Source organism: Myotis lucifugus, unplaced genomic scaffold (assembly GCF_000147115.1).
Source record: "Myotis lucifugus unplaced genomic scaffold, Myoluc2.0 scaffold_33, whole genome shotgun sequence".
NCBI lineage: Eukaryota > Metazoa > Chordata > Mammalia > Chiroptera > Vespertilionidae > Myotis > Myotis lucifugus.
The window spans coordinates 2,586-11,153 of record NW_005871081.1 but is presented as its reverse complement, the minus strand read 5'-3'; the positions used below and the strand labels follow the sequence as shown (position 1 = coordinate 11,153).

Sequence of the window (8,568 nt, the reverse complement as noted above, 5' to 3'; positions counted from 1 at the left end):
TGTATTGGAAACTCAGGCCTTCTAGATTCTGCAGCGCTGGCTGTGTGTTTTGGTTTTGGACATGGGGAGTTTGGAGTTTGAGATGAGGGGAGATATCCACCACGATGAGAGAGTTGAAAGCATAGAGCTGGGATGAAAGTTGGGACTAGCAATACCAACGTGGAGAGTATTATGGTGAAACTCTAAACTCTTCAGTGGAAAAAAGAGAGAGGAGTGCAGAGGGCGAGGAAAAGAATCTGAGGGCCTCCTGTATCACAATGGAAAGAAGAAAGGAGTGGTGAGTGAGGGAGAGATAAGACTCAGGCAGAGAGTGGGGACAAGCCAGCTGCAGATAGAGACCACAGGGAGGACTCAGAGGCTCTCTGACCCAAGACGTTTTAACTGGCAGGTCACGACTCATTTGTGAGTCATGAGATCAATTTAGTGGGGTTTTGTTTTTAATGAAAAATAATAGGATCAAGTAGAAAATTTTGTAATAAGTACTATTTTGTAGAAAATTATAGTAAATACTATTTCTTGAAACTTCTGTTTTGTTGTTATTGCTGTTGTTATTTTTCTTTGTAATTCTCACCTGAGGATATGTTTTCATTGATTGGAGACAGAAATGAAGGAAATGAGAAACATCAACTGCTTCCCATGCATGCCCTGACCAGGGATGGAACCCACAACCTGAGTGTGTGCCCTGACTGGGAATCTAACTGCCACCTTCTGGTGTCCCAGACGACACTCCAACCAACTGAGCCACACCAGCTGGGTTGAAACTTCTGGGGTTGTTTTGTTTTGTTGTGTTTTGTTGTGTTTTTTTTAATCATCACCTGAGGATATTTTTCCATTCGTTTTTAGAGAGAGTGGAAGAGAAATATCAATGTGAGAGAAACACATCGATTGGTCGCCTCCCTCACACACCCCAGCCACAGCCCAGGCCAGGGAGGAGCCTGCAACAAGCAGGTGCCCCCGACCACAATCGAATTCAGGACCCTTTGGTCCACAGTATGATGCTCTATCCACTGAGCCAAACCAGCTAGGGCAAAACTTCTGTTTTAATTTATGTTTGGGAGTCCTGGGACTTGATATAAATCATACCTTTAATTGTGGGTCATGATCAAAACGGTATCACAACTCCCCACTGAACTCTGACCTACAGGGTGGGTGAGGCTCAGGGTGAGGATGAGAGTGGAGGGGCACAGCCTGAGCCAAAGCAGAGTGGAGTAGCCGGTCGGGGGGAGGGAGGTGACAGTGGCCTGGAACCACTCTGAGAAGGGAGAGTTCAGGAGAGGGGGTTTGCGGTGACCACCCTAAAGCTGGGTGTGACTGTGCAGGGAGGGTGGTAGTGGATTGGATGGGATGTGTCTACTTCTCCAGAAAAGGGTGTGTGGGGTCTAGAACAGGTACTGTATGTAGCTCAAGGAGGAGTCAGGAGGGAGATGGGCGTTTCTTTCCCAGCTCCCTGGTGCTGAGGAAGGAGCTCTCAGCCTTTTGCAGCAGGGAGGTGACCTGATAATTTGATAAAGTACTTTGTGTGCTTCCCTGTCTTCCAGTGTTCATCAACCAGGAACATGCCAACAGCATCCTGGACAGGGTCAATTCATTATCTGAAGAGAGAAAGAAAGGAAACCTTAAAAGAGAGTGTGTGGAAGAGACTTGCGACTACGAAGAGATCCGAGAAGTCTTTGAGGACACGGAGAAGACGGTAAGGGTTGGTGAGACGGGAGACCAGTTGTGGACGGTGCTGGGCCTGAATAGAGATGCTGTCCGGCCCTGTTACCTGTCTATGAAGGCTGTCAGTGTCGCCCACGCTGGGCCTTCACTCCATGCCCTTCTGTGCTGTGGCCTCCGCCACAGAGCACAGCTCAGGAGAGGCTTTCTGGGGTGGGAGGTGGGGAACCTGTCTCCTGCCACTTGCAAGGCTTTCGTTCCTGTTTCCTCGCCCACCACATATCTCCTTGTTTTGTGGGTAGGAAGCTGAGAAGAAGGTATGGCCAAAAATTGGTTATAAGAGTTATGAGAAGTTCTGAGGGTATTGTTAAATCTATTCTAAAACATAACAAGTTTATTTAAAATTATTCATGCCCTTGGCCAACACCTCCCTGGACTGGGACACACACACATACACACACACACACACACACACACACACACACACACACGGGAGCCATTGGGTTTTGCCCAGATCCATGGCCACAGCCATATTTGACGTCTGGCACCTGAGTTGCAGCCTTCAGAGCTATGGCGCACAGGCACACGACAGCAAAGGCTTCCCTGAAAGTTGCTCATGAGCCTCACCTACCTTGGGTAGGGCCCTGGGGAAACATGGCCACCATGAGGACTTAAGGTGGCAGTGAATGGCGGCGAGTGAAACTGGGCAAGAATGAACTAAAGACACTTGAAAGCTGAAGAGAAAGTAGCAGAGAAGGAGGCCAAGCAGCAGCTCCGAGAGAGACAGGTAGGCCGGGCTGCTGCCACCATCACACCACTGACAACTGACAGTGGAGCGGCCATCCACACTGCAGAACCCCCATCCACACTGCAGAACCCCCATCCACACTGCAGGACCCCCATCAACACTGCAGGACCCCCATCCACACTGCAGGATCCCCATCCACACTGCAGGACCCCCATCCACACTGCAGGACCCCCACCCACACTGCAGGACCCCCATCCACACTGCAGGATCCCCATCCACACTGCAGGACCCCCACCCACACTGCAGGACCCCCATCCACACTGCAGGACCCCCATCCACACTGCAGGACCCCTATTAACACTGCAAGACCACAGTTGAGCTCCCACAACATGCTGAGTGCTGAGGAGACCCGCACCACACAGGCTCCATGTAGACCCGCTCGCTTGCTGCACCTGCAGACCACCTGACCAACTTCACCTTAAGGGGTATGTAGTCTCTATGCCAGAAGTGCCCAGGGAGGTTCATCTTCTGTGCCCTTCGAAGTGCCAAGTCATGGCCAATTCAAGGAATTTTAAATCAGAAGAAGAATTTCTTTATATTGATAATAAACTGCCTCGGGAGACATAATTGGAGTTCGAGAGAATCCTGGAAAAAAGAAGGGTTTGCAGAGCGTCATTCTCCATAAAATGACACTGTTGCCTCAATGCTCATATATGTCACCTAATCCTCACTTTGGCCTCAAAGACAAAGAAACACATCATTGGAGATACTTAGGCTTGGACCTGAATGACTTTGCAAAGAAGAAATTTATCATCCACAGTAATAGCATCACATGTATAAGAAGATTTTGGTAAGTTGGGATTCCTAGACATTGAAATTCCTAGGATGAATGCCATCTCTAGTGGAGATGTGGCCAAGTTTTTCATCACCCCGCTAAATAAGCTGGACATGAACTTACATACAAGAATTGCTCCAGAACTCTGCCATAAGATGGTGGTGAGCAGTGGCATTGTCCCGGTTTGTGAAATTGAATGCCAGTTCCAGATGATTTGACTCTAATTCACCAGCAGTGAATTTCACATGGCCTCTACAGATCATGATGATCTCCTGAAACCATGGAGATTATGTCAGCGATGGTGAAGCACATTACAGACAAGATCACATCCACCATCCCAATGGCCCAGAAGGCCAAACCCATCAGACTGACTTCACCCCATCTTACAGAGTCAGCATGGTAGAAGCACGTGAGAAAGCCCTCTGAGGAACTAACCTGCCAGAAACAAACCTTCAGAACTGAAGAAACTAAAAAAGTTCTTAATAATACCTGTGTGGCAAAAGCTACTGAATGTCCTTTACCTCAGGCCACAGCCAGACTCTCTGATAATCTTGTCAGAGAGTTCCTGTGATTCACAGAAATCCCATATTCATCTGTGATCACCCACGGATAGTGAGATGTTTGGCCAAACGGACCACTCTGGGTCTCACTGAGCACTTTGAGCTATTTGTCACAAAGAAGGAAGTGTGCAGTACTTACAATGACTTAAACAGTTCCATGCAGCAGCAAGCAGTTTTTTAAAGAACAAAACAGAAGCATTTGAGACCTTGCTTCCTGGCAACTACCATCAGTTTTACCTCAAATAAACCCTTAAAATTTTTGAAGGAAGAGAGAGAAGGAGGGAGGAAGGAGGGTAAGGAAGAGCAGATGAAAGGCACTGATGAGGAGGAGGCCGTGTTCATAGATGAAAAGCTCTGTACTGCCATGGAATGCCCACTGCTGGCTGGGGCTTGGGTAGTAACCGCATCGCATCACCATGTTTCTCACAGTCTCCAGTAACATTACAGAAGCACTTGTGTTTCCTCCCATAAAACCTGAAGCTAGGAAGGAGAATGTAGCAAGCACCAATACATTGGAAAACACACTAGGCACTTCTGTCTAGAAAATACTTACTGTAAATTGTGGGACTCAGACATCTTTGTATTTCTGCAAAAGATCAAGGTCTGCAAGGGATTCGTGTATGTTTCTATCCGTTTGACCACCAGTGTTCATTTCAGCCACCAGAAGAGAGAAGAGGCATTGAGAATTCATTTTCACACCTTACCAAATACATGATTTGTCTATTTTAAAAAGTTATTCAAGAACTATTTTCACTTTTAAATGCTCTTTGAATTCACATACACATAGTTTTGTGTATGAAAGACATACACAAAATATTAATGAATATTTGTAATTCCAATCCAAGTTTAGGTACTACTTTTTTCTCAGCATCATCTCCCAAACACTCTTCCTTACTTGTATATATAGCTACCATACTTATAATCTTAAAGACCTAAATTAAATGCTATTATATCAACACATTTACTTCTTTCCTGTTTTGGCCATATAAGTTGTTTTCATATTACTATTATGAAATCATGCACATGCATATTTCTTCTGGATTATCTCCTAAGAAGAGCAGCTGCTCCAAAGAGGATTACTGGATCAAAGGTTAGCAACAAGTCTGGTTCCAAGTAATATGGAGAAAGCACACTCTACCCTGTCTCCCACTGAATGTAACTACAAAACCTGGGTAGACTGCATGGAGCCGCTATTTGAGGGCCCTGAAAAGTAAATAGCAGCAGTCATTGAAGAAAACGAGAATTCAAAGTACCACAGAATTGTGAGTTTATCATTTGTATCGCCTGCAGTTCTCCAGACATCACTCGACCTGAATCTAACTGATAATTGTGCGATTCCCAACGGTCCTGTGGCAAACCCCCTCTCCTCAAAGTTCCAAGCATCCACCAAACTTTCTACAAGATAGGCCATACCCTGTGTCCTAAAAACACATCTTAACAAATGTTAAAGATTGAAAACATATAAAAGGTTATCTGACCATAATGAAATTAACCAAAAATCAATAACAGGAAAATTTCTACATATTTGGAAATTAAACAGCACACAGCACACTTCTAAATAATTTGTGGGTCAAAGAGAAAGTCTCAAAGGAAATTAGAAAATATTTTCAGCTGAACAAAAATGAATATACAACATAGTGCTTCTAGGGGAACTTACGGCATTAAAAGTTTTTATTGGAAAAGAAGGTCTCAGATTGATATTCTAAGCTTCCACATTAAGACACTAAAAAAAATAAATAAAGCAAAATAAAACCACAAACTGGGTGTCTTAAAATGCTTTTTCTCTCAGTTCTGGAGACCACAGGTTCGATATTAAGGTGTCACCAGGGTTTGTTCCTTCTGGAAGACCTGAGGGAGAATCCGTTCCACGCCTCTCTTCTAGCTTATGGTGGCTGCCAACAATCCTTGGCATTCCTTGGCTTGTAGATGCATCACTCCAATCTGCTTCCATCTTCACATGGCCTTCTCTCCGTGTGTCTGTGTCCTTTTCTGTCTTTTGTAAGGACCCCCTCATTGATTTGGGGTCCAGCCTAATCCAGTAGGATCTCATCTCAATTGATACCTTACTTATATCTGCACAAACCTTATTTCCAATTAAAGTCACATTGTGAGTTTACACCTGAATTTGGAGGGTTGGGAGACACTATTTAACCTACCATAGACAGAAAAAAATTTTTTTAATCTATGAACATTTTTTAGTTAATGTAGGCTCTTGATGCCCTGATTTAATTACCAATGATCATTTTCTAAATTACTATGATTATTAACCAATAATTCATTTCTTTATTGAATCTTTGACCCAAATATTTCAACTAAAAACCATTTACTGGAGTAGCAAACAGAGCAAAGCATTTTTGGTACAATCCATTTCTTGGAGACTCACTTGAAAATACACTTTGAATATTCAACAGAGATGGTGATTGAAGCCACCATCTGCACCTTTATAGATACAGAAGATTTAAAAAACTTTCCCGTTTAGATTGAATAGTTCTAGAGCAATTTGTTTCGGGAAATGACCTCTGTTTGGGAAAGTATCCTATTCAAGTTGAGTTATTAGGTTATAATTTGTTATAGGTGTAAAATGTCTGTGCTTTCCCTAATGTTCTTTAAAATATTTTTTCTCTTTTAGAATGAATTCTGGAATATATACAAAGGTGAGATGTATGGTATTTTAATCTTAAGTGAGAGGAGTTCATTAGGATATTTAAGTTGGGAGAAATTGTGTTTGAACTTTGAAAATGCTTGCTGAATTGCCTTTCTGTTCCTGTTTAAATCCTATGTATTTAACTTGTTCTGTCTGAGCATTTTCATAAGTTATTGTAAAATAGTTTTTTATAGTAACTTTACACTAATCCTAATGTTGCCACTTACGTATAGATTTAAATCAGTATATTCTCATTTTAGAATACCAAATTTAGTGATAATTTTAAAAATCCAAGTATATTAGGAAAAAAATAGAGTTGGAAATATTGGACCCTATAATAAGGTAGCCATCTTGAGTCAACCCTTATACCACCTGAAATGGCATTAATCCTGACTAATGTTTTCATTCTGGCAACACCATTCAAATTTCTCAAAATGACTATTGGACTTATCTCTAAATTAGATTGTACAAATGCACCAAGAAATGAGAAGTCCCGTGTTGGTGCTGGGCGGTTGTTTGTGCATTCTCATTTTACCCCAGAGCATTTGGAAACAGGAACCCTAACATCTCTGTTGTCCAGTGTCAGACAATCACATGTCTTCCCCCTTCCAGATGGTCCCACATAGTCGCCATCCTAGAGCTCTTCACTCTAATGTAAAAATGCTGTCAAACATTTCAGCAAAAACTGGAAAGCTCAGCCAATGATCCAGTAAGATAAGAGCATCACGTACACAGAGCCACAAAAGGTGAGGATACAGTGAAGTTCAGTTAGGAGAAATTGTTTACAGGGAAACAGGAAGAAGTCCACGTTCATTCGAGTTATCTGAAAAAATGTGTGCCAAGATCAACACAGCAAAGTCATCTCCATGGTGATGGAAATTGCCCGCAAGCTTCGGTTTCCAAACCCTTTCTTTGCAGATGGTGACCAGTGTGAAAGCAATCCCTGCCTGAATCAGGGCAGGTGTAAGGACGGCCTTGGGGAATACAACTGCACTTGTCAGGAAGGATATGAAGGCAGAAACTGTGAATTACGTGAGTTCCTCTTCTTGGTAGGCCTTCAGGTCCGAGTTACCTGAAGAATCGAATGTGGGAAAGAGGGAAAAAGTCAAAATGTCCAAGGGAACAACCTCATTTCACTTCTGATGTCGAGTCTGTGCTCCATTATGAAGGGCCACTGTAGTCACAGAAAACAACAAAAATTAACAGCCCTACAATCCACTCAGTGTTGGAGTTCAGTGAAACACACAGTCACCTCTATGTTCCTCTGAGAGAGGCTGTGGAACATTCATGAAGCATGTGGCCCACTAACATAGAAACGAGAATTGACTTCCTTCTTGGAGTAGAATGTATCCCTCATCGTTGTTACTTATATTCCTTGTGGTCCTGGCCAATGATTCTATATCACCACACCTCACATTTATTAGTGCAAATGCCAATACTAACTGTTCGGGATTGTCCAATTATAAAAATTTGAAACATTTAATTAATCTTACTTGGAAAAGTCACTAGGAGTTTTCCTAATATGCTGGTTAATTTTTAAATAAAAATTAGCTTTAATATTAAACCGGATTTCCCTAAAGAGAAAGATTTGCTTTTCTTTTAAATTACTTAATTTATAATCTTTGGAATGTGCTCTTGAATTTGATTACTTCAGAATTTTCTCTGCCGGGAATATCAATTAGGCATCGTTTCATCCCAATCCAGAGCTGCCGCTCTTGCACACCTTTTGGCTCTGACCCCAGGGCCATGCTGAATGTTTTCTAAAGTTTCATTAACATTGATCTTTGCACTATAATTACTTTTTCATCAAAACCCACATGCGGAGTGTAAACGGCCAGGGTAGCATCACTGATGTGAGTTTGGAGGTTGAGTTCAGTGCACACAGGAAGCAGGTGGGTGATTCTGGCTCAGGCAGAGCTGCGGATCTGAGGTCCAGGGTGACACGACTTCACACGGACATGGGGCAAGAGCTTCCCGTGACCCGTGAGGTTATCCTGTGAGGTGGTACGGCCTCCACCACTTTACAAGTGAGGAAACCCAGGCCCGTAGGTTGAAATAACTTGCTCAAATCACACAAGTGACAGAAGGACCAGTTTGGCACTCAGGTGGCCTGCCTCCAGGGATG

At 43.1% G+C, this 8,568-nt stretch overlaps 1 pseudogene; it reads left to right on the top strand.

Moving 5' to 3' along the window:
- Positions 1–4,341, top strand: part of LOC102437368 — a 5,940-nt pseudogene extending 1,599 nt beyond the window's left edge.
- The last annotated feature ends 4,227 nt before the right edge of the window (positions 4,342–8,568 follow it).